The sequence below is a fragment of the Salmo salar genome, chromosome 15 (genome assembly GCF_965601325.2).
Source record: "Salmo salar chromosome 15, fSalSal1, whole genome shotgun sequence".
NCBI classification, from domain to species: domain Eukaryota; kingdom Metazoa; phylum Chordata; class Actinopteri; order Salmoniformes; family Salmonidae; genus Salmo; species Salmo salar.
The window spans coordinates 77,766,957-77,794,582 of NC_138305.1; the positions used below are offsets into that span (position 1 = coordinate 77,766,957).

Below are 27,626 nucleotides of genomic sequence, written 5' to 3' on the forward strand. Positions count from 1 at the left end.
TGCGATGGATCATTGGGGATCATTCAATATTCCCTTTCTTTTGTTGTTCAATGAAATCATCCCATGTGAAGAGTCAACTCATTTACCGTAATTTCCGGACTATTAAGCGAACCCACTGAATTAAGCCGCACCCACTGAATTAAAAAAAATATATTATTTTGAACATAAATAAGCCGCACATGTCTATAAGCCGCAGATGCCTACCGGTACATTGTAACAAATTAAGTTTGAGAGCGCTTGATTTAATCTAAACAGTAAACAAAAAAGTTGTTTGACCTTAACCTGTTTGGCAATTTCATTGGTCTAATGAAAGCTTCATGCCGCCAAAAAACTGAGCACGTCACAGAATGTGTTTTTTTGGAGAAGAAAAATTTGAAAGCAGGAAAAATCCATATATTAGCCGCGTCATTGTTTAAGCCGCGAGGTTCAAAGCCTGGGAAAAAAGTTGCGGCTTATAGTCTGGAATTTACGGTAATTAAAGTTCAATTTGTAACAAAATAGTTATTTTTTATTTCTATTGGAAGGATTTCATAATTTGCAATTATGTCTACTTATGATAAGGTAAAAGGTTTATGTTTGTCTCCATATGATATGGTAAATATGCAAAAAACATCCACATTTAAATGGTGCTAATAATAATTTGCATATATTTCCGTTAATTCCTGTATATTCCTGTTAATTCCGATATATTCCCGTTAATTCCCACGGAAAGTTTCCACCTCTGAATACTCCCCAAAATGTGCAACCCTAGTCATGACTATTTGTCATAGAAAAAGATTCAATGCTGTTGTGCAATAAACAATTGCAAGAGATAAGGCTATAATTCGAAGTAGTTTAATGTGTCCACTATAATATACAAATTACCTTTATAACATAGGAGAACGGTAGGCTATATGTAAAAACTTATTGGAAACCTTTTCAATAGATAAGATGAGGCAACACTCTTCATTCAACACATGATTGGCTAAGGGCCCGTGCTCCGGCGCACCACACTTTAACGTTGTCAGGTTTGATTGGTTCTGGCTTTAATAACATCATGTCTTAATTCCCCAGCCTGTCTGAGACAGAAGGTTAATGTGAAATGCCTCCCGGCCAGACCTTCATCACCCAGAGTTGTACATCTCAGAAACAGCCCTCGTCATCATTAATACTCTCTGCTCGATAACATGATCTTCCCATCTCCCGTCTCTCACTTCTCGGAATGATGAAGAGCAAGTGGGAAGAAAGTAGCACTGCTCCAGGGCTTTTGGGACTGCTGGCAAATGGGAAGTGGATGGATAGAGAGAGAGAGGGGATAGGGGAGAGAGAGGGAGAGAGAGAGAGAGAGACAGGGAGAGAAAATGGCGGAGAAAGAGAAATGGAGAGAGAAATAGAGGATTGATAAAGAAAGGAGTGAGAATTTCACCATCACTGCTAATATCTGTGTGTGTGTGTGTGTGTGTGTGTGTGTGTGTGTGTGTGTGTGTGTGTGTGTGTGTGTGTGTGTGTGTGTGTGTGTGTGTGTGTGTGTGTGTGTGTGTGACTCCACTTTCAGTCCTACATTGCACCAACCACTGACATCCCTACATACTCCTACTGCGGCAAGTCCAAAGAGCAGTTTATTAGGGCTCTAAACATTCTGTTCAGGCCTACGCTAATCCTATGTGTAGCATTATAAGCACTGACCTTGGGTGAGATTGGGCATGCTATTACTGTAAGATCTTCATCTGCTTCACATACAGTGAGTCTGTTGAAGGGCAGACATTAAGTCACATAGTGTGTAATGTAACATTTATGAATCCACCTTGTCTGGTGAACAGCACATTATAATCTTTTTTTTGCTTATAATCTTTTGCTGAAGTGAAGAAACAGACTGATCCCACTGCACAAAAACTGGTTGAACCAACATTTTTCGCACGTCATTTCAACAAAAATAATTCTGTGATGACATTGAACCAACATGGAAAACTGATTGGATTTGAATTTGGATCTGTCATTTTATCATCTACCTTTTAACCTTAATCCAATGACATGTTGAAATGTTTTGTTGATTTCACGTTGAATTCAGATTATTTGACAAATCAATGTATAAAAAAAAACTAGATGTTGAACTGACGTCTGTGACCAGCAGGATACCTGAAGCATACTGTAACCTCAAAAGATGATGTGCATGGTATGGTATGGCAATGATTTATGCCTGCAATTATACAGCTGATGCAGCATCACCTTTCTGTCACCAATGCATTCAGACACACACGCAAGAGCACCATAATTATTTTTCATTAAAAAAGTCCCTCTTCTCCCAAGCTTGTCAATTACATGTGCTGTACAACTTTCTTCTCTCCCTCTCCCTGCCCCTCTCCCTCTTCCTCTACAGTTTAACATTAGCATAATGTGTGTGTGTGGAGGGGGGGGGGGGGGGGGGCTCACAGGCATGTCTTGTCATTTGGCCATTGATCTGTGTTTGTCTGTTTACTTTAAATTATCCTATTTAAAAGATCTGTGACCAGGCTAACGAATGTTGACAAAGCCTCCAACAGTCTCCCTGTAGGAAGTCCATCAGCCACCCTCTCTGACATCAGAGGCTCAGAACCTGGTCTCACCGCACTGCGGTGCTGGTCACCGAAAACTTAACCTCTGCCTTTTCAGCAGAGTGCCCCGGCCACACGGCTCTTTAAATCCACCTGGAGAGGGCAACTGAGAACAATGCCGCTTTGAGCTTTACTCGGCTGCAGCAAGTTGCCTTCTGGGTCTAAGTCTGGGTCAGTTTGATCTAAAGCAGAATGTCTGAACCCAACAGGACTGAGAGGAGGTTAAAGATCTCACTATATTTACAGCCTCTTTGCAGCAGATTGGCCAGACCAGACCAGGCACTATCCTGCTCAGATCTGAGGTTTGTACTGTATGTATGGTACTTAGGACCCTGTTCAGTCAAATCTGGGATTTTCTGTTGTAAGACGAAAATTCGACTTATCACCGGTTAGGATTGATTAGAGCACCAACTGACTAGTAATACATTATAGGGAAAGAACTCAGAAGCATATCTACATCAGAATATGAAGACAAATAGCAGAAGGGAATATTGTGAATTTTCATCTTAGCTGTTAGTGATAGTAATTTTCTGTCTGCTTTAATATATTTGATTTTTTTCTCCTCAATTATAGGCTGTTCAAGGCAACTAGGGGAGTCTGGCCATGCTGTAATGATTATGCCTGCCTGTGTCTGTGTGCGTGTGTGGTGTATGAGAAGTGTGACAACATCACCTAGAAGCAGTTGCAAATGTTACCATTTAAATAGCACAACATGAGAAAACTGACTAGGGAGAGAAGCAAAAGAGAGAGGCAGAGAACGTAAGACGTGTGTGTGTGTGTGTGTGTGTGTGTGTGTGTGTGTGTGTGTGTGTCTTGTTTTCAGGCTGAGGACAAACCTCCACGCATGACCTGGGTTAGCCCTTTGCCCGCCACCTGCCTGACCCCAGAGTGGCATGGTACGTGTGGGTGAGGCTAGGACTTTAAACTGTGTGACATTCAAGCATATGTGCAACTATGTAATAAGATGTAGAGTCATTTGATCAGTAATAATGACTATAGTGTACCAGAGCAGAGTGATGTTGGTTTATAGAATGATAGTCATACCGTATTGTGTTAGTGTAGTTTGGAGCTGAGTATAGTGTACTCTAGAGAAGTCCAGACAGTACAACAGCGCTCTGAATTCACCAAGGTCTAGCCTTTTAAGCTGAGAGAGCAGGAATATGTCTTACGCACGAGTACTTCTACAATATTTTAGCCTGAAAACCAATTTGGCAGTTAAGCATCACTTACGCAGCCTCCTTCAAGGCCAACCAGCTGTATGGGTTTAAAACGATGCCAGCTTAAGGCATGAAACATCCAAAGCGTGTTTTCATAAACTCAGCATTTTCCCTTCGACCAAGAATATTCAGCGTCATGCATACGAAATGAAAAATATCTTAGTAGAGGAAAAAATAGGTTTTGCCATTCTTGGGTTGCTATGTGATGACTGGCTTGAGATGATGATTAGAAAAAGGACATTTTCTCTTACTGACCAAAATGTTATCTGTAACAGTATCCATGTGATGACAGCCTCAAGCGTTCAGACAAGGCTACATTTCCTGTAAGTCTACTTTGCAAGGCAATGAGTCAGGGTTGGCACCAGCTCACGTAATAAAGATCCAAATTGCTTGGCAAATTTTGGGTTTCTCTTTCATAAAGTTGAACTGGGGTTGGTTTGGATGAAATACAGGCAGTGGCGACATGCCCATAGGGGGCACAAAGGGACGTGCCCTCTCAGATTTGTACAGTCCAAAAGAAATATGATGTTGAATTAATTACAAAACGTAATTTTTAAGCCTACGTTTTATCATAATTATTTATAAGATCTGTCAGTGGTATTTTGCAGAGGGGGCAAACTGACTGGACCAGGCAAAGAGTGTCCCTGTAACGGGGTGCGTACTGGTGGCAGAGAAGTCAGGTGCAGGAGAGTGAAAACAGATTTACAACGGTGTTGTTTAATAAACATAAAAACCACCGTAAACAGAACAATCAATGAATGGGTCAAACAAAACCCGGTATCCACCAGCATAACATACACAAGCACTACAAGAAACAATTCCGGACAAGGACATGGGGGGAACAGAGGGTTAAATACACAACATGGAATTGATGGAATTGAAACCAGGTGTGAGGGAAGACAAGACAAAACCAATGGAAAATGAAAGGTGGATCGGCGATGGCTAGAAGGCCGGTGACGTCGACTGCCGAACGCCGCCCGAACTAGGAGAGGGACCGACTTCGGCGGAAGTCGTGACAGTCCCCCCTATTCTCCCTAGTAAGTGGTTCCTTCCAAGGTGCACAGAGAAAATAAATGCCTAGGCAGGATGCTAGATATTCTAGTGCATTGTCAGTGGGGGAGGAGAGAGAGTGTAGTGACACACAGAGTGGTTGAATTGACTTTAGCTGCCAGTGATCAATTTCATCAAGTTATGTAGCCTATTGATTCCTTCCTGATGAAGAAATAAAACAAATATGTTTTTGTTGTTTCTCTGTAATACTAGCCACCTAGCAATTTTATGAAGTTAGCTTTAGCTAGCCAGCTAGATAGGTTCCCAGTCTCCCCAAACTCATAACTAGCTACTAAGTGTCACGTCCTGACCAGTGAAAGAGGTCATTTGCCATAGTAGAATGGTCAGGGCATGGCAGGGGGGTTTGTTTTGTATGTATTTGGGGTTTTCTGTTTCTATGTGGGTTTGTTCTAGTTATCTATTTCTATGTGTTGGATTTCATGTTCGGCCGGGTATGGTTTCCAATCAGAGGCATGTGTCTTTCGTTGTCTCTGATTGGAAGCCATACTTAGGCAGCGTGTTTTTCCTTTGGGGTTGTGGGTAGTTGTTTTCCGTTTTAGTCTTAGTACCTGACGGGACAGTTGTTGGTCGTTTTCTTGTTTTGCTGTTGTAGTGTTTTCATTAAAGAATTAAGAATGAGCACTATCCACGCTGCATCTTGGTCTCCATTCCCCAACCCCTGTGACACTAAGCCATTTCAGGCTATCAATCAAGTTATAGAAGCTTGTCTAGCTATCTTAGCTGTCAAGGTTGCTAGACTTGACTAAATGTACTGAATAAGACAGAATAAGACATAGAATTATGGCTCTAGATTGTAGGAAAAAGCTATTTCAGGTGTTTGAAAAATGCTCAATTCTCCAACTCTACAAGCCTCTATCTGAGTTTTCCTTCTCCCCCTTCTCTCTCTCTCACTCATGTTTTCAATTGGCCTTGGATTCACTAGGGAAATAAGTTGAATTGTGCCAATAAAGGATGTTTTAAATTCTCTCCCACATACCAAATAAGGTACACCGAAGAAGAGCATTGGCGTGCTCTGCAGTGATCGTTTAAGAGCAAAGGCAATCTCCAGGTGCTTGTAAGATGGCCGTTATTGTTCCATAAAGCTTGACAGAGCCTCTCCATCACCTGCCAAAGCAGCCCGGGACACAACCACTCATGTGTGCCATGGATGTCTATCGACTGGCTACTGTGGAGGGCTGGGTAGGGGCTTCTATGGTCTGGGGCTTGTAGAGAGATCAGCAGGGGCTGTACAGATAGCAGTCAACACCAATCAGCATCAGAGCTTCAACCGAGCTCTCAGCCATTGTGGATCAATCCATATCAGGGGATTAAAGCACCGCTGTAAACTAACGGTTACTTATCTAACTAACAACATGTACACTGTTTATTTCCAATGTTCATTAAAATAAGGACAATGGACTCACTAAAACATATCTGACCAGGAAAATATGACCCATGTTTGAAAGATGCATAAAAAGTTATGATTGAAGACTGGCGCACTCAAACGTAACAACAAAGCTCAACATTAACCCTCCTTAACCCTACACTGTGAAGCCTAATTCAGAAACAGATAAACAATGCACAACAAGAAGAGGTCCGAGAGGTCAGAGTTTCTGTAAAAGCTTTGCTCAGAGCTTCAAGCTGATCCTACAAGGCATTAAAAAGAGCTGCTAAAAAGGTTCCAATCGGTTTTGAGCACCCAGGGAAAATTAAAGATCTATTGGGTCAATTCAGAGATGCAAGCTCATGTGAAACACATTGGTGGAGGGTGGATGGAGAATGGCCAAACGTGTCAATCGATGTTATAACAGAGAAAAGACTAATGTGGAAAATTGCTGTGGTTCAAAAAACCCAGCTCTCGCTTTCCACAAAGACTAATGTGTAGAGACTTGAACCCAAATGTTGAAATGGCCCCACAGCATGATGCACCACAACCAAGGCATCACAGTGGATCACAACACTCCTATCTCAGCCAGGGGTAACATTGAGGGGAAACATGCTTGGACCAATTTCCAAACCTTATTTTGAAATGTATGTTTTTGAGCTGAATTCCCATGAATTTTTACAGTGGTGAGTTCTCGGAGGGATATTTTTCTCATTAACCCCTGATCTCAGTACTGACAATAAGATGATGACTAAGACACATAGTGTGTTATAAAGTGGATGAAGACACTCTTGGATTGCTGGATAAAACGAGTGACAAAACTGACATTATTACCAGATAAAATTGCTACATAAGACAATGTCTCTAGTCAAGAATCCACAAAATGAATGCGTTTTGAAAAGGCAAAAAGTCACCGCTGTCATACTCAGCTTTATCTCCACTTCCGTATGAGGACATACAAGCCCAGAGAAATATAATGACTAGAACGGGCATAGCCAGTCCATCCATTATGGCACTTGAATGGGAAAGCCCTATCTAGAGATTCTATTTCTATATACAAACCATCAGGAAATGCTGACATCATGTAGTATTCGGTTGCATTATGAATAGGTTAAACCACAGCACCCCATACCATATCAGACAGTGGTGACATTTACTGTCCTGTCCTTTCAATTAGGGTTACAGTCACACTTGCATAGCAGATATGTCTCACTGAGATTTTTATATAGCATGGGCCTCATACACGATGAGCTTCATATTACATGAGCCCACATGAGCCTCACATTGCATAAGCATCAAGTATAGCCATGACTGGATGAATGTTCCACTGCACATTGACCTTCTCATACTCATATAACAGCATAATGAGGGGATGAGAAAGTATGTTGGCAAATGAAATGGTTTACCTGTTGAGGAGGGAAGTAGAAGCAATGGCGGTCCACAGCAAGACATGGCTCAATTAGAGCTAATGAAAGATGTGTTCCCTGTGTTCCCTAGGTGTTTATCTAATAAATGTCTCAGAGATGTTGAGTTACTGATGTAGGAAAGAACAGGAGATGTCATTTCCGATGACTCCTGAAATAAACTATACCCTTGTGGATTAAAGTCATTTGATTCTATCCATAACACACACACACACACACACACACACACACACACACACACACACACACACACACACACACACACACACACACACACACACACACACACACACACACACACACACACACACACACACACAAAATATCAACAAATGGTAGACAACAGCAGAATGGATGTTGTGCGGCATGAATTCAGACAAATGATCAGTAGAGATGTAACATTTGGAGTCCCACTGGCAATACAATTCACTAAATGGGCCTAATTGTTGGCCGCAGGAGGCAGTTTTAGATAGCTTGTCACTTCTTTGTATTTCCCAGGCTTTTATTTTCCTTCCATTTCTGTCAGATAGCCACAGACAGCTTGTTGCTGAGGAGACAGTGTTGCTGTCTGTAATTGGGCTTGTGATGTAAGCTGTCAGTTCAATGTGTCGCCAGGGAAGGGGACGAGGGAGTTTCTACGGGTTACTGTTGCCGGGGGCTGACATGTCTATCTGGCCGCCGCTGTGGGACAAGACGGGCCTGCCCTGTTGGGTAAACATGGGACAGAGAGACAGACTGAGAGAGAGAGAGAGACAGAGAGAGAGAGAGAGAGAAAGAGAGAGAGAGAGAGAGAAAGAGAGAGAGAGAGAGAGAGAGAGAGAGAGAGAGAGAGAGAAAGGTGACGCTTTGCGCTCTTTGAACTTTGACCCTGTCAGACAGCTTCCCCCCTCAGATTTCATACTGGCCAATATTTTAAATAGTACTGTAGAGCAGCCAATGAGCAATCCCAGTCACAGGTCACCTAGCGGGGATTCTAAAATCAGCTTCCTGAAACAGATACTGTAACAGAGGAGCTGTCCATGATTGCAGTTTCAGACCATGCATTTAAAAAACGAGTACACATCAGTGTACAGCAGGGGTGGGCAACAGGTGGCGTCCGAGCCAAAACCGGTCTGCAAGTTTTATTTTGCTATGTGGGGTGAGGGTTCTTTTTTGGTAAAAAACAGGAATTCAGTTAAAAATGAGTTTCATTTACAAAATCCGTTCACCAAGTATTCCCACGAATAAAAAAAGAGACGTTATCGTGTCTCAATGTAATCAAGATATATGATTGTTATTTTGAAATATAGTTATTTTCAATTTGACGTGTACACATTACTAAAGTTATGTTCCAGACCTCCGATTATCCGCTCCGACCAAAATCGTCCCACTGCTGAATCTTGTTGCCTACCCCTGGTGTGCACTGTACATCATCATAGTGTAACAATTTGTGCCCTTGATAACAGACACACAGCCGGCTTAGCCAGAAACATGAATATACAGAAGCTACTCCATCCTATCCTATGAACTAGTGGTTTTGACCCTGCACAGTGAGGGGGCAGTCAGTGTGTCTGTGGCCTGGGCCATCACACTATATCACCCCCTTTGCTCTCCCTCCCCCTATTTACTCTTTTTAACCACTCTCTCCCTTCCTCTCCTCTCTGTCTCTCCCCTCCTTCCTCTTCATCTCCACTCCCTATCTCAATGCAATGTGTGGTGAGGGCAGTTGGGGGGACCCTGGCTCCCTCTCCCCTCCTCCCCCCTCCCAGTCTATGGGGGTGGGTACTGGTCGGGGGCCCTGGCTACCTCTCTGTCTAGCAGGCGAGCCGGCCGGCTTCATTACTGCTCTGGAACCAGCTGTGTGTTCTGTGTAAACAAGCCCGGGATCTGACCTCACATCATTAATCCCTCCGCAGTATCTCCCCATGCCTCCATGCCGCCCTCTCTTTCTCTCGTTCTATTGCTCGGTAGCTTTTTCAACTCTCTCGCTGTATCTCTCTCTTTCTTACCTGTCTCTCTGTCTCTTTGTGTCTATCTCTCTCCCTCGCTCTCTCTGTCAATTAAAATTCGAGGTGCTTTATTGGCATGTTATGCATTATGAAAATGCTCGTCGAACATCTCATTCCAAAATATGGAGTTGGTCCCCTGTTTGCTGCTATACAGCCTCCACTCTTCTGAGAAGGCTTTCCATTTTCCAGAGTGGCGCAGTGGTCTAAGGCACTGCATTTCAGTGCTAGAGGCATCACTACAGACACCTTGGTTCGAATCCAGGCTGTATTACAACCGGCCGTGATTGGGAGTCACATAGGGCGGCACACGTCCGGGTTTGGCCAATGTCAGCCGTCATTGTAAATAAGAATTTGTTCTTAACTGATTTGCCTAGTTATATAAAGGCTGTGGGGAGTTCCATTCAGCCACAAGAGCATTAGTGAGGTCGGGCACTGATGTTGGGCAATTAGGCCTGTCTCATAGTCTGCGTTCCAATTCATCCCAAAGGTGTTCGATGGGGTTGAAGTCAGGCCACTATACAGGCCAGTCAAGTTCTTCCACACCAATCTAAACAAACAATTTTGGTATGGACCTTGCTTTGTGCACGGGGGTTTTGTCATGCTGAAACAGGAAAGGGCCTTCCCCAAACTGTTGCTACAAAGTTGTAAACACAGAATCGTCTAGAATGTCATTGTCTGCTGTAGCATTAAGATTTCCCTTCACTGGATCTAAGGGGCCTAGCCTGAACCATGAAAAACAGCCCCAGACTATTTTTCCTCCTCCACCAAACTTTACAATTGGCACTATGCATTCGGGCAGGTAGCGTTCTCCTGGCATCCGCCTAACCCAGATTCATCTGTCAGACTGCCAGATGGTGAAGCGTGATTCATCACTCCAGAGAACGCGTTTCCACTGCTCCAGAGTCCAATGGCGGTGAGCTTTACACCATGCCAGCCGACGCTTGGACGCACATGGTGATCTTAGGCTTGTGTGTGGCTGCTTGGCCATGGAAACTATATCTTAGCTAACTAACGGCAGCCTCAGGTGGGATAGGATGAACTGATGCAGTGGCAGTGGGTACCTATATTGCCACAAGATTTTTGAAAACAATTTAAATTAGCTTTAAATGAGCTGTAAAGTCACAGTCTGCTATTAGTTTGCTGCTGACAGACAGGTGTATGTCAGAGCCTGCGGCTCAAGTTGCTCAATATCACAGACTAAGGACAAGCTAACAGTGGAGCTGACACTTAATGTGAAAGACTGTTGGGAAGACAGCCACAATCCTCTCTCTCGACCATACTGCAACACACAAACACGTGCATGCAAGCACACACACACACAATTCCTCTCTCTCTCTCTCATGCACACACACACACACACACATCCCATCTCTTATTCTCTCTCTCAGTCCGACACATCCTGGCTGGTTCACTCCGGTGTGGTGTGTGTGTGTGTGTGTGTGTGTGTGTGTGTGTGTGTGTGTGTGTGTGTGTCTGTGTGTGTGTGTGTGTGTGTGTGTGTGTGTGTATGTGTGTGTGTGTGTGTGTGTGTGTGTGTGTGTGTGCTGTGATTGTGTCTTGTTTTCAGGCTGAGGACAAACCTCCATGCATGACCTGGGTTAGCCCTTCTGCCCGCCACCTGCCTGACCCCAGAGTGGCATGATACGTGTGGGTGAGGCTAGGGCAAGAGAAAGTGCATAGCGTGATAAACACCCTATTACAGATTATCGTGAAATAGACACACAATTTCTTAACGCATACGTGTCCAGTAGGCCTACATCCTTCATAAAGAATTCCAATTTGTCATGGCTAACTTTAGCTAGATAGCTAATGTTAGCTAAGCTAGGGGTTAAGGTTAGGGTTACGTTTAGGGTAAGGGGCAAGGGTTAAGGTTAGGTAACATGCTAGCTAAGTAGTTAAAGGGTTAAGGTTAGGGTTAGCTAACATCCTAGCTAAGTATTTAAAAAGTAGTAAGCGGTTGCTAAGTTGCTAATTAGCTAAAATGCTAAAGTTGTCTATCATAATTTCAAAATGCAATGTTTGGTTTGCTAGACCTTTGCGTTATACCCCCCTAACCAACCTCCCATCTATCGTTTCTGTTTCAGTCAGAATCACTATTGGCTCCTTAATATGTTGCTAGAAGTCGCTAGATTACATTTTGCCGCAACGATGTCACAGCACCAATTTGCCTTACTGCGCACAATTGCGGTCCCAGACGTAGTGTTTTTGCCCCCTTGTCCTTCTCTGCCTATATATGCTGGGTTGCTCTGGCTTCTGTTGCACAGACAGCTTCTCCCACTCTCGTTTGCAACATTATTGAATGGGAAAAGTTGCTAAATGCTATCAAAACCTTCGAAATCCTTGGTGTCAAAACTCCCCAAAGGTAGCTTGAAAAGTAGCTGAATTTGTTGCTAGCCTCTTTTACCAATAAAAGTTACTGGAAGGGTCTGAAATATAGCAACACTATTGGCAACAATGTGTCTGTATCAAATTTTGTATAAGTAATTTGTGTCTAATTGTGATAGTGGGTTGGTGTGAGGGGAGGAAGCTGTGAGTGGAGGTCAAATGATGTCAATGCAACACGAGACAAGACAGGGAGTTGAGTACACACACTTTAGAGTATAGAGCATGAACAGACACACTAACACACGTACTTACAGAGACAGACACACAAGCACACAGCCGCACACACTCACACACACACACCATAGCTCATATCAATCCAGTTATCAACTCAGAGAGAAAATAATGAGAGAGAGAGAGAGAGAGAGAGAGAGAGAGAGAGAGAGAGAGAGAGAGAGAGAGAGGAGAAAGAGAGAGAGAGAGAGAGAGAGGTGAGACAAAGGCAGTTAAGGAAGAAAATGGAAAGAGAGATTGACTGAGAGAACAGTCCAACAAACAGATCAAATGAGAGAGGGGTTAGAAGAAGAAAAAGGTGTAATGAAGTTTTGAAGGGAAGACATGAGTGTTTGAGAATCAACTGCCATGCCTATCAGACTCCAGGGGTCTCAGGGGAGAGGGAGAACGCTCCAAACCTCTTTTCCCTTTTGCTTTCACGGCTCTTTTAATGGGAGCCGACAGAGCGCCACGCTGTTACAAGGGGAATTCACAGAAAGCGGAGAAAACTCCACAGGCAACAAGAAGAAAGGAAGTTGAATTTGAGGAAGTTCAAACACAACACTATCAAAAATTAAACATACTTCTCTGATCCTTCTCTGATCCTGAGAGAATCTCCGAAAGAGAGTGTTACTCATCAACTTTGAATTATACCACAGATACAACAGATCGCTGGTGTGGATGGAAAAGATAGTGAGTAAACCTTGTGAGTGGCAGACTTGTGAGGTCCCTAGTTAACAAACACCTGCATATGAAACTAATGTCAGTGTGCTGCTAACAATGTAGCTTCCTCCACTGTCCCTGTCCCATACCGAGCTCAATCTAGTGATCCTCTGCTCACAAACACATGTGACCGCCCTCCTTGACAACGTACCAACCGATTGAGCTATACAAAAAGATCCAATTGGATAATACCATCGGCGCCATTTATAGATAGCTGTGAAGCGAGCTTACAGTACATTCTTAACTCCTTTACACGTACCCTTTTCACATTACTGAGCCGAGCCTAGCTGAACTGTTTACGGATCCACCATAGTTGCTTGAACAGTGATGGAAAGTACAATATGAGAGGAACATATCCAAGCTAGTACAGACAGCCACGGTCTGAGAGTTCTAAGGGTGAAGGCAAAACAACTTTCTTCCATGGGCATCAAAGAGCTGAATTAATATGCTGCTACTTTCTTTCTGATTCAAATTGTAAATAAAGTGCTGTTGATTACAGTATATGGATCCTAACTTGTACTTTTGTGTCACAAGGCACATATTGCTTTTACTCACCCCAATAACCTAGGTAACCATTTTTGATTGATACGGGCCCAGAGTCAATATCATCACATTGCTTTCTGCAAGTATGTTTGAAAGTTTTTTTCTGTAAGAGTGGGCTTTTGCTTGAGACTATGTTTGCAGCAATTTGAAAATGTTCTGCATTATATTTCCAAAATTGTTCCAACTGTTTGTACTCCTCTGTTTGTACTAGTGTTTCCAATTTATTAGGTGGCAAATATGTTTAACAAATTGCTTTTGGCACCGTCAACAAAGGCTGACATTCTAAAAAGTATCTTCATTATCAACAAAAAGCTATTTACTTTCTATTAGGACCCTTACATTTACAAGGACTTCAAACTCTTGTGCAAAAGAGGCTTTGTGCAAGAGAACTACAACTCAACTAGATCAGGAGTGACCAGACTGGCTTTGGATGGCTGTAGTCCTCTCGTCAATGGATGTGTGATGATGCGGTCAGTCCGTCTAGCAGAGGATACGGGAGCTACTTGGCAATACCATTCCCTTTAATTGAGTGCTCGGAGAAGTCGATGCATTTTTTTTCCAGCACTGCCACTGAGGTTAAGCAATGTACCAAATTACAAGGATCGATACCTTTGGGTTGGCCAAGCACAAAAAAATACATCAACACTATTTACTGAGTATATCCTAGCGGCGGCCATTACTCTGGACAGGGAGGGCTAATGTTATATGGAGGGGGTGATATATCGCAGGTGATGATTGATGACAATATGGCCACCGCTATAATGCCTGATGGAGTGTGATGGTGGGCTTTGGCTTGCTCTTCAGTACCTGTGAAAAATGTGGCAATCTCCATCAGAGCCAACTATTAGATCCTGCATTGATTGTTTGAGGAGTGCTATTAGAATGATGGGACAGGCAGAGAGAAGGCCATATGTCTGAATGTGGCGTAGTCGGTCGAAACCAAAACAAGTTCAATAGGCCGTTATCAGCCTTAGCCAAGCCTTAAACAAAACAAGAAATGTTACATAAGATGAATGTCCTTGGCACAGCAAAAGTCACTCATCTCATTTAGGCTTGTATGTAAGAGGCCTCACCTCTATTTCCAGTATTCATATGGGCGCCCCACCTTGGGTTGTGCCGTGGCGGAGATCTTTGTGGGCTATACTCGGCCTTGTCTCAGGATGGTCAGTTGGTGGGTGAAGATATCCCTCTAGTGGTGTGGGGGCTGTGCTTTGGCAAAGTGGGTGGGGTTATATCCTTCCTGTTTGGCCCTGTCCGGGGGTATCGTCGGATGGGGCCACAGTGTCTCCTGACCCCTCCTGTCTCAGCCTCCAGTATTTATGCTGCAGTAGTTTACGTGTCAAGGGGCTAGGGTCAGTCTGTTATATCTGGAGTATTTCTCTTGTCTTATCCAGTGTCCTGTGTGAATTTAAGTATGCTTTCTTTCTTTCTTTCTTTCTTTCTCTCTCGGAGGACCTGAGCCCTAGGACCATGCCTCAGGACTACCTGACATGATGACTCCTTGCTGTCCCCAGTCCACCTGGCCGTGCTGCTGCTCCAGTTTCAACTGTTCTGCCTGTGGCTATGGAACCCTGACCTGTTCACCGGACGTGCTACCTGTCGCAGACCTGCTGTTTTCAACTCTCTAGAGCAGTGGTTCTTAACCTTGTTGGAGGTACTGACCCCCACCAGTTTCATATGCGCATTCACCGAACCCTTCTTAATTGGAAAAATAAAATTCAAAACATAGGTATATATTTTACTGGTGCACAAAATGAACCGTGCATCAACATCAGTGTTCAAAGAACAAAACCATTAAAACATGATTTTCACACAAAAACAAAATAATGAATATTTACTGCAAATCAGTGTGACTTCTGCTGTTGCCTTTCAGAGACCAGTTCAGAAATGCGCGGCTTCACCTTGGCAAGTGCCACTCTCATGTCATTTTCGCAACAAAGTCTGTTCCTTTTCTTCGTTTTTATGTCCAGCATCCTCGAAAAGGATTGCTCGCAAAGATATGTTGTAACAAACGGTATGAAAATCTCCAGAGCTTTCTTAGCAATAACAGGGTACGTTACCATTTGTTGACACCAAAACGTTGAGAGCGTTGTTGTTCTGAAGAGTTGCTGTTGAACCTGGCTCTGCTGAATTTCAATGATTTCATCGAGGTATTCATCATTGACATCTGTTGTCTCAACACTAAACGTGAACGGCTGTCTCACCCATGCTGGATATGACTCTCTTGTAGGGAAGTATCCGTCGAGAGACTTTGCAAGCTCATCTAAGTGCGTGGCAATTGCTTGCTTCAGTTCCGCGGGTACAGAAATGTCTCCGATTCCAGATACATCTTCGATCTTACTTACACAGTCGTCCAGCAGGGGAAAGTTTGCGAAGTTATATCGAAATCACACGACGTACCATCACAACAGTCACAATTCGACTACTGAGCGCGCCAAATTCCCTGCAGCACAGATAGGCCAAGCGATGTTGCGTGATCACCTGCAGCCAATGATGGCCAAGCGGGGCGTGTCATCACGAATCATATGAGTCGGGTGTGTGTCTTGACCTCCGCCGAACCCCTGAGACTGACTCACCGAACCCCTGGGGTTCGATCGAACCCAGGTTAAGAACCACTGCTCTAGAGACAGCAGGAGCGGTAGAGATACTCTCAATGATCGGCTATGAAAAGCCAACTGACATTTACTCTTGAGGTGTTGACTTGTTGCACCCTCTACAACTGTGATTATTATTATTTGACCATGCTGGTCATTTATGAACATTTGAACATCTTGGCCATGTTCTGTTATAATCTCCACCCGGCACAGCCAGAAGAGGACTGGCCACCCCTCATAGCCTGGTTCCTCTCTAGGTTTCTTCCTAGGTTTTGGCCTTTCTAGGGAGTTTTTCCTAGCCACCGTGCTTCTACACCTGCATTGCTTGCTGTTTGGGGTTTTAGGCTGGGTTTCTGTACAGCACTTTGAGATATCAGCTGATGTAAGAAGGGCTATTTAAATACATTTGATTTGATTTGATCATCCACATGGCAAACATATAGAAATGTACATGTAAACTCCCTCACTCTCTTTTGAAACCCTCGAGCACACAACATTCTGAGAACCATGTTTCTTAGAACTTGGTGAGAGCAAGGTTGTCCTATGGCTATTTTGCATACAACCTTCCCCCAACTTTCTGAGAATGGTGAAGGATAGATGCTTGGCTTTGGAACATTCTCAGCACATTTAAGGAACAAAAAAACATTATTTTCATTACTTTTAACAGAACGTCTCCTAAAGGTTCAAACATGGTTACATTTAATTTTGATTTTGGAAATGTTCTATGACTGGTTTGACTGGTTTGGGAATGTTCACAAATACACTGAACAAAAATATAAACGCAACAGGCAAAAATGTCAAAGATTTTACTGAGTTAAAGTTAATGTGTATGGAAATCAGTCAATTGAAATAAATTCATTAGGTCCTAATCTATGGATTTCACCAGACTAGGAATACAGATATGCATCTGTTGGTCACAGATACCTTAAAAAAAAGTTAGGGGCGTGGATCAGAAAACCAGTCAGTATCTGGTGTGACCACTATTTGCCTCATGCAGCGCAACACATCTCTTTCGCATAGATTTGATCAGGCTGTTGATTATGACCTTTGGAATGTTGTCCCACTCCTCTTCAATGGCTGTGCGAAGTTTTGGATATTGGCGGGAACTGGAACACGCTGTCGTATACTTCGATCCAGAGCATGAAAAACATGCTTAATGGGTGACATGTCTGGTGAGTATGAAGGGCATGGAAGAACTGGGACATTTTTCAGCTTCCAGGAATTGTGTACAGATCCTTGTGACATGGGGCCCTTGCATTGTCATGCTAAAAACATGATGTAAAGGCGGAGGATGAATGGCATGACAATGGGCCTCAGGATCTTGTCATGGTATCTCTTTGCATTCAAATGCAAAATGCAATTGTGTTCGTTGTGCGTAGTTTATGCCTGCCCATACCATAACCCCATCACCACCATGGAACACTCTGTTCACAATGTTGACATCAGCAAACCGCTTGCCTTCACAACACCACACTGTCTGCCATCTGCCCGGTACAGTTGAAACTGGAATTCATCCGTTAAAAACACACTTGTCAAGTGTGCCAGTGTCCATCAAAGGTGAGCATTTGCCGACTGAAGTCGTTTACTACACCAAACTGCAGTCAGGTCAAGACCCTGGTGAGGACGTCGATCAAGCAGATGAGCTTCCCTGAGACGAGTTTCTGACAGTTTGTGTAGAAATTCTTCAGTTGTGCAAACTCACAGTTTCATCAGCTGTCCAGGTGGCTGGTCTCAGATGATCCTAAAAGTGAAGAAGCCGGATGTGGAGGTCCTAGGCTGGCGTGGTTACATGTGGTCTGCGGTCATATGGTCAAGTGGTCAAGCATGGTGGTGGCTGCATCATGTTGTGGGTATGCTTATCATCGGCAAGGACTAGGGATTTTTTTTAGGATAAAAATATTCGAAATAGAGCTTAGCGCAGGCAAAATCCTAGAGGAAAACCTGGTTCAGTCTGCTTTCCAACAGACACTGTGTCGTGTCTTTGGCATCATTAAATTGAAGACTGTTATTTTATCAAATCAATTCTCTGTAATTATTATTACGTGATTAAACTAATCATGTAAATGTAATTAACTAGGAAGTCGGGGCACCAACGAAAATCTTCAGATTACAAAGTTATAATTTTCCTAATATAACTTTTCAGATATTTTAATATCTGACCAATTAGTCTTCTAATTAATGAATCATTCTTTACCTCACGTTAGTCTCATTCCAAACATCGAAGTTGTTGGTTATCTGCACGAACCCAGTCTTTGGTATGAATCATCCATACATCAATTGTCTTAATCATTTATTTTGGTCTTGGCCATGGTGGAGAGTTTGGAATCTGACTGATTGATTGCTTCTGTGGACAGGTGTCTTTTTTACAGGTAACAAGCTGCGGTTAGGAGAACTCCCTTTAAGAGTGTGCTCCTAATCTCAGCTCGTTACCTGTGTAAAAGACACCTGGGAGCCAGAAATCTTTCTGATTGAGAGGGGGTCAAATACTTATTTCCCTCATTAAATTGCAAATCAATGTATAACATTTTTGACATGCGTTTTTCTGGATTTTTTTGTTGTTTTTCTGTCTCTCACTGTTCAAATAAACCTACCATTAAAATGTATAGACTGATCCTTTCTTAGTCAGTGGTCAAGCGTACAAAATCAGCAGGGGATCAAATACTTTTTCCCCCCACTGTATGGCTTCATTCCCAGAACCAATGAGAAACCAAGAACTTTCGTTCCCACAACTTCAAAGGAACCAAATATGCTAGCTGGGATTCTTCTTGCTCTAACATTTGGTAAACACTACAATACATGACACACTTAAATTTTTTTGGTCGACATGAGTAAGAGGGCAGATAAAAGTGAGGAAGAGAGAGAGGGAGTAAATGTGTGTGAGGGAGAGAGGTAAATTAGGCTTTATCACAACACATTGTGAGTATCCAAGAGAATATTTCCTATTGAGATGCACAACTTTCCCCCTGTGCTTCTTCCAGCTGTTCGTATGAACAGTCATTTATTTTAATAAAGCGAGTGTGATCTCCTGTGGGGAGAGAGATAATGTGAACTGGCAAGGCGCATCTGCAGCCTAAATAAGAATCCTTGATATTTAACTAGACCCCAGAGAGGACAGCGCAAAGGCAGCCCAGGACTAAGCTGGCCTCAATAACCAGAACATTAATAATCATTCAAATGAGATCCAAAAATGTCCAGACTCATTTGGTCACTAGGGTACCCTCCTGATTCTTTGTGACCTCTGACCTCACTGATAAAACTCCTGGTTCGTGTTCATTTGGCACCAAACAAAACAGGGAGTGACTTTTGAAGTTGCCTTTCGAACAGTTATTTTCGTTGCCTGTTGCAAATCATGCTGCAAAATGTTTTATTCATTGCATATCCTAATGAATCCAACCCTGTTAGCTAACTAACAAACTAACTAGCCTAATATGAACCACATTTCAAGTCCAATACAAGTCCAATACAAGTCCAAAAGTAATTAGTTCCCAAAAGGAAAATCACTTATCTTGTCTGCAAGCAGGAAGAAACATTGTCTATCTTTTGAAAAAGCACAGTCAGATGAGAGCAGGATCTAAGATAATTATATTTAATAAAAGAGTCTATTGACCGTGCGTCAATCTAAGTAACCTAATAAAAACATCCCCATAAAAATCTGTCAGTTTAAGCTAGAGATATCCTTTTTTACATGAGCTGCATCTCAATCCATTGCATCCGCCTATGTCGGCCTTTTCGCATCTGCGGTGGAAGGTGACCGAGCTACAGCGCCGTTTGTCAGACCATGAGACCTACCGAAAAATAAAAACGTCTGTACTGTTTACCAAACCATAACATGACCCCTCTCTGGAAAGATGAGACTCTCACGAACACGATGGTGTTCTCTGTTTTGCTCTATGACCCCCACAAGCCCCACAGGACTTGTCTGAAGTCGGTAACGCTGTCTGTAGTGTTCGAACCGTTTGGGCTACACACTAATATGACCCCACTGTGGAAAGGGGAGACTCTGACAAACACAATTATCCATTTTGCTCTACGACCCCCACACGGGACTTGTCTGAAGGTAATCCATACAAATGAATGGAACTATGGAGGGTAGTTTTGTGGCAACAAAAATAAGGGGTTAAATATGTATAAAATATATTATTATTTCCTGAGGTTTCTTACATCTCCTAGATATAGGATAGACGGTTCAAAAATGTATTCCTTATGATTATTTCTTTACATTTATGAATGTGCTATTCAATGTGTTACTATGGGCTATAATTTTGATACCTAAAGGGGTCCTAAAATTCTAAATCCATGGTATGCATGGTATAACCATGCATAAACAATTAATTTATTAAATATAATTATCTTAGATTAAACATTTTACTGTCTTTTTTGCCATTTATGAATGTGTTATTCAATATGTTTCTGTAGGCTATAGTAGTAAAGGCCAAATAAAATATTTTATAAAATAATTTTGATACCTAAAGGGGTCCTAATTCAAAATCTAATATTGATTAAATTGGGATTTTTGACAACGAGTTACCATTTTACATTGAATACATAATATTTTGCACTCAAGAATTGAAGTCAAAAACCATTTTCCAACTGAAACGTTGGATGATTCTGTGTGGGCGGAGATCAAAAATGTACTAGCATCTGCTTGACGTTCGCCAAGCAGATCTGTCTGGCATTTCAAAAGATGTTCTATGGGAGCGTATCAGTGCTGTTGACATCTTTGCGTCATCAATGATGATGTTAATCACAGACAGAGAAAGAGAGAGACAGACAGACAGGCAGGGTTGTCATACACAGGGAGGACTGAGGACGAGCCTGCTTATAGCGCAGTCTGTTCTCAGGGCTTTATCAGTCAATCTCTGTTATCTTGTATTGGACAAGCAGCGGGGGTAAGAGGATCTGATAGACCTGTCTGTTTTCAAACTGATTATCAGACAATCTGTTTCCTGACTAGTGATCAGACTTTTTGACTGATAGCCAATCAACAACATTGAATGTGTTATGCGTGTACAGCTAATACTGCTGGTGATACGTTTTGTTATGTTATTGTCAGGGAATTTGAAATTGTGTTTCACCACTTTTGTATGCATTACTCTTGCTGACTCCTTACCAGGTCTCCATCACAAAAGAGGCTTCAACTCAAGCGATCTACCTATTTAAATAAAGGTTAAATAATAAATATGATTGACAATGAACACTAGAGGTAACATTTTTCATTATTTTTCTATTGCGGGGGGTTAGATAGGGTAAAAACAGACAGAAATAGTGGGCTGTTGCCAGAGTAACAGAGAGTGCTCTCGCTGGAAGACAAAAATATCTGAAGCCAAATCAGTATGCTGATCACAGCAGCCACACGGTCACCTGATCTGAAAGAAAAATAGAGTTGACTGTCTGTAGCTGTGTAATGTTTCTCGTTGAAAATACAGAGGTCTTATTTTTGACCAAATCACATAATGTGTCATGTTTAACACTGGAAGCAATAACTGCGGTTGATAGATATTACAAGGTACAATAAACCACTCTTTGTCAACTTCTCAGAAGCAACAAAAACATAAAAACTGGTTGTGTATACCCACATAGCCATTTTGTAACAGAGGTAATTGGAAGGCAGTAACAACAGACAAAATAAGATCACACTGGATAAATAGGCTTTGCTTTAATTCAGGTTTGCAATTGTCTCACTATCTCATACACCTGGAGGCAATGACTTTAGGAAAACAATTTCCTTGCATATATACACTGAGTGTACAAAACATTAGTGTACCAGTGTAACCAGGTGAATCCAGGTAAAATATATGATCCCTTATTCATGTCACTTGTTAAATCCTCTTCAATCAGTGTAGATGAAGGGGAGGAGAAAGGTTAAAGAAGGATTTTTAAGCATTGAGACAATTGAGACATGGATTGTGTATGTGTGCCATTCAGAGGGTGAATGGGCAAGACATACTCTCTTTGAACAGAGTATGGTAGTACTGTAGGTGCCAGGCGCACCGGTTTGAGTGTGTCAAGAACTGCAGCGCTGGTGTGTTTTTCACATGCAACAGTTTCCTGTGTGTATCAAGAATGGTACACAACCCAAAGGACATCCAGCCAACTTGACACAACTGTGGGAAGCATTGGAGTCAACACCCCTGTGGAACGCTTTCAACACCTTGTAGAGTCCATGTCCCGACAAACTGAGGCTGTCCTGCGGGCAAAAGGGGGTGCTACTCAATTTTAGGAAGGTGCTCCTCATCTTTTGCACTCTCATTGTACATGCCATTCCGAAGACGCTTTTATCCAAAGTCGAAATGTTCACATTAGTGGTCCAAGCCGGTATCCAAAACCCACGACCCTGCCGTTGTTAGCACCATGCTATTACCAATTGAGCCACACAGAGCCAGCTTGGGTTTATGCTTTACAACAGCTTATGATAATGTCTGCATTACATCTACAACCATGCTTATAGAAGTGTTTGAAAGTGCTACTTCAATTTGCTTCTGTACCCATGCTTGGTGGTACCGGTATAGCAGTCAGAGAAAGATTAGCCCTGATGTCCATCGCTAATTATTTCATTAATGCCTGGCTGGCTAGCATGGTTGGAAGCTGGGTATTGATGTCCCTCTAATGTACACTGGCGTGGTGAGGGGGTGCCAGGCTAATGGGATCCCAACATCGGATTTGATAGGAGGGGGAGCTTGAACCTGTGCCAGAGGAAGCGAGCGGCACACAAACAAACGGGCTAACAAATGACCGGCTCATTAGTGAGACCCCCAGAGTGGGACCGTGACTCACACACACACACACACACACACACACACACACACACACACACACACACACACACACACACACACACACACACACACACACACACACACACACACACACACACGCTTTGTACACAGGAAAAGGGGAGCACACAGTGGATCCCCTGGCGAATCACAAGCTCTGTTCAATTGGCTACTTAACACATCCAGAGTAGACTAGGGAGCTAGCCTAGCGCTGTGCTGTGCCTTGGATGATACCACTCTATAGAACATAAAAGAGCCTTTGCAAACAACACTTGCAAGCTGGTTCATCTGAACTTAAACAAGGCTAACGATGGCGATTAGACACAAAGTCGAGGCTCAGCTGAAGCATTAGCAATGATTTCTTTGAATCTGGCTGTGAAACCCCTAGCTAGCCCCCAGGTAGTTTACACCATGCCCAATCTCTGTTCACTACCCCAGAACTGACCAGGGGGAGTTGAGGGTTGAAGCCCTTTCCCGCTGGGACGAGTCGATGAACAATCTTTACCAGCATTTTACCAGCTGACGCCCTCCCATTATCTCAATAATGCATGGAGTTTTTGTGGACTGTCTGTCACTCAGGCCCAGGTCATTACTGGCAAGTAACATGCTGACTACACTGTTGATTTTGTCCATCCACACAAAATGCGATCAGGACACGCAGGTTGAAATATCAAAATGAACTCTGAACTTGGGGACAGTTCGAAACACATGAAACATTCATGGAAATGTTGATCGTTAGTTTGCTGTTGCTAGTTCATTTGTCCTGGGATATAAATATTAGGTTGTTATTTTACCTGAAATACAAAATATCCTTTTTTTTCAAGGATCTTTGTAGAATTTGGACCAGTTTTGAGTCACACAAAATCGTGTGTTACTCTATGGTCTCTATGGTCCCGTGTGGCTCAGTTGGTAGAGCATGGTGTTTGCAACGCCAGGGTTGTGGGTTCGATTCCCACGGGGGACCAGTACCGGGGAAAAAATGTATGAAATGTATGCATTCACTACTGTAAGTCGTTCTGGATAAGAGCGTCTGCTAAATGACTAAAATGTAACCCTCTCACCACAGGCTCAGATAAACCAATACACTAAGTATGGTGAAAAGGACACTCTCAGTATATATTAAACCTGGTGTGACTTAACTCGCTTGGCAAAAACCAGAGAGACCAGGGTTCTTACCTACAGAATGTTTATATAGAAAATAATGAAAAATGAATGATGAATGATACACTTGCATACAATCTACATGACACAATACAATTTTAAGACAGCCTAAACCTGAACCTAAACCCGGGTGCTAAACTACAAATGTTTGTTGGCGCTGTTGGAGCTCCAAAAAACATTAGGCTAACACACGGTTTCTTAGAAACCCCTTGAAATCAACAGTTCCAAGGCCGTTGCCTATTTGGAATCCAATTAGCAGAAAGTGCCCTGCATGCATCCGAAAACTGTCCCGACATATTTAAAGTAAAAGTGCATAATAATTTAACCAACATAGTCCCAACAGGGCAGGCTGTAGTAAAACGTAGAGCTTATGAAAATAAAACAAATCTGATTAAATGTATACAAAGTATACAAAATATACATCCACACATTATTATTATTATTTAACCATAGTTCTAAATACATGTTTTAACAGGGTATTATATCTACTCTGACAATTAATCTACAGACAAACGGTGAAACCTAGTTAGTTTCGAGTAATCTCTACTCCTTCAGTCTTCTTCTGTGGGCTTTATATGGTGGTTGGCAACCAACTTTAAGATGCATTACCACCACCAACTGGACTGGAGTGTGGACCTCAGTTCAGCTTTCAATCACCCACGTGGGTATATGCTCCTAAAAACCAATGAGGAGATGGGAGAGGCGGGACTTGTAGTATATCCACCGACAAAGTGCCAGGAGCAGGTGCAATTTTGACGGAGGCTCAGTTCAAGACCAAGCAAACTTATAACCCCTGGCTTGTCAAGCAAAATTCAAAGACTGGAGGGATGAAACTAGCAAAATAGTAGGTGGAATGTACAGTAACATCCTCTGCCTCCAACGTAAAAAAGCAACAAAGAACCCTCAGAAAAAAGGTTTTTGAACATGCCCAAACCAAGGCCCATTTAGTGGCAGCAAGCATTGTAGACAAGGCTAAAGAGGACACCTCAACACAGGTTGTAGTTAATGCTCAAAATAAAAGCACAGACACTACAGCCAGAGTCTTCAGAACAGCTTACAAGGAGGCTAAACGTCACAGACCCACTCCCGGTTTTGAGCAAGAACTTGACTGTCAGGAGTTAAATGGACTTGACATGGGGAGAATTCTCCATTCCAAAGTTGCTTGCTCCAACATACAGCAAAAATTTTACTATTTGACATAATAGTACAGTGCTCTCCCAAAATCAGCCTAATGCTCGATGAGGCTACTAGTTTGAATAAAAAGAGTGCTTTGATTGTATACATCAGACTTGAGCAGCCATATATGGACGTACCAGCAAACATTTTTGTTGATCTTGTGGAACTGGAGGATTTATCTGTTGGGGGAATTGTCCGTAATCTGCATTAGATGGTGTTAAGTTCACAGGACTTTCTCTCCAAAACCCTAATTGGAATCACGTGTGATTGTTCGTCTGTCATGCTGGGACGCAAGAGCGGAGTAGCAACAAGGCTCCAGGCCCTCTTCCTTAATATAACTGTTTGGCACTGCTCGGCACACAGGCTTGAGCTCACAGTAGGAGATGTGGTAAAAAATATGGGAGCTACCAATCATTTAAAAATAATTATGGACAAGCTATATGCACTTTATAGCGTATCCAACAAAAATGGAGCTGAGGAAGTGCACCGAAAGTTTAGACATTCAGCTGTGCAAAATCGGCAGGATGTTGGACACTAGATGGGTGGCATCCAGTTTTAGAACTGTAGAGTCTGTATGGAAAAATTACCCGGCTCTTCACAAGCATTCCAACACAGCAGCTGAGGAAGCCTCCCACGACGGTGTATCCCGTCAGAGCTATAGTGGCCTTGTCATGCGCATATCCTCGCATAAGGTTTGTTAACAATCTATGCCTTATGTGTGATGCACTTCAAGAACTATCTGAACTGTCACTCGAGCTCCAAAATAGAAACTGCACAATTATTACTGCGCACAGGGCAGTCACCAGGGAAGCGAGGGTGTTCAGTACAATTGCAGAGCAGCAACTCAGCCAGAGAGGGATTCAGGAGAATTCTTTCCAAGGAGTCAAACTGAATGGTGGAAGACCCAGTGACAGTCCTTAATCAGAGGGAGTTTTTCAAGAGCTTGGCAAGGAACATGGAGGCTAGCTGCTGACGGGCTGGTCCTGGGGTTGGCTGAGGGTCAATCTCATCCTCTTCTTCCAACTCACTGTCAGAAACCGAGTTGACACAGACATGATCCTCATATTCTGAAAATTCTTCATCTTCCAAAGTGGAAGACGCTCCTTCCATACTAGCTTCTCTCTCTGCAAAAAGTATTTCTAAGGCCCTCTGAGCAGAGATTATTTTTGCCATACTGATTGATTGTAGTAAGGAGCCACACATGCAAAGCTATTTATTTGTTGTGTCCCCTCCCCCAATTTGCACCTGGCTGGGTGTGGGAAAACACTGAATATTTTACAATGTATCGAAATAATGTAATGTACTGTAACATTGTGCAGGTTGGCGCAAGACACTGCGTAGTTTCACACACTACAAAGGGTAAAAAATGTGAGAAAAGCGGGAGACAGGCAGACAGGCAGGGAGACATGGTGCTATGTTGAAACAGCAGGCCCAGGGAGGAGGACGACAGAGTGAAGGCACACAGCAAACCTTTTTTGTTTCATTTTTACTTGTTTTCACCTACACACTCACTTTTCCACACTTGTATTACCCTTGGGTCCAGTGGACCCAGACACTACAAACTGCATGTAATATAAATGTGTAGGAGGGTGCACAGTGTGCAATCAATGAAAATGTGTTATTTTACATGTTCTTCACAGAAAATTAGCCCATGTGTGCAACTTCGGTTTGTGCCTCTACTCGACTGCTTTATGCCACTTCGAAAATGTGATTATATGAATGCAATGCTTTATTATAAAGGAGTTTGTTGAATTTTTATGCATTCCAGTAACTCAGAACTTCCCAGGTCACCCCCCTCTCATGCTCACTGTTTGTTCCAACACCTCCCGATTTACAAATTAAGCACTGGGTACGGGTTATCCCGAGTTGAACTCAAGAGTTGACCAAAGATACCTCGGTAAATCCTCAAACCTGATTCGTAGTGTAGGGCTCTGGAGTCTGTTGATAATTGGTTCAGGGCCAACATTAGATTGGCATGACATCTTTAGGAGGAAGAAATCAGAGTGGACCAAATTATAGTTGGCATAGGGGCACTTTCACACACACACCTTTACCTGGCACTGACTATCTCTATATAAATATTCACTGTGTGAATGTACACACACACAAACACACACACACACACACACACACACACACACACACACACACACACACACACACACACACACACACACACACACACACACACACACACACACACATTTTAAATACTTAAATCCACCAATCAAAATAACATTAAAAAAGGATCCAAACATTTCAAAGGTCCCTGTATGCATGGACACTCAAGGATACAGAAAGCGCATCCTTCTCCAAACAGCTAGACTGCCAACGACAGCTGAAACAGAGCAGTACCTAGCCAACTGCTTTGCCCTAGTCTTTCTCAGGCCCGCAATCTGGAGAGACCACACACTGCAAGCCTGCGTAC

The 27,626-nt window shown here is 42.8% G+C and overlaps 1 protein-coding gene and 1 non-coding gene across 4 annotated transcripts in view; one reads left to right on the forward strand and one right to left on the reverse strand.

The window, feature by feature from the left end:
- Positions 1–27,626, reverse strand: part of LOC106572161 (kazrin) — a 229,862-nt gene that overhangs the window by 136,330 nt on the left and 65,906 nt on the right. The window lies entirely within an intron of this gene.
- trnaa-ugc (transfer RNA alanine (anticodon UGC)) lies at positions 23,751–23,826 on the forward strand. The gene has a single exon. It is a non-coding gene; the product is annotated as a tRNA-Ala (tRNA).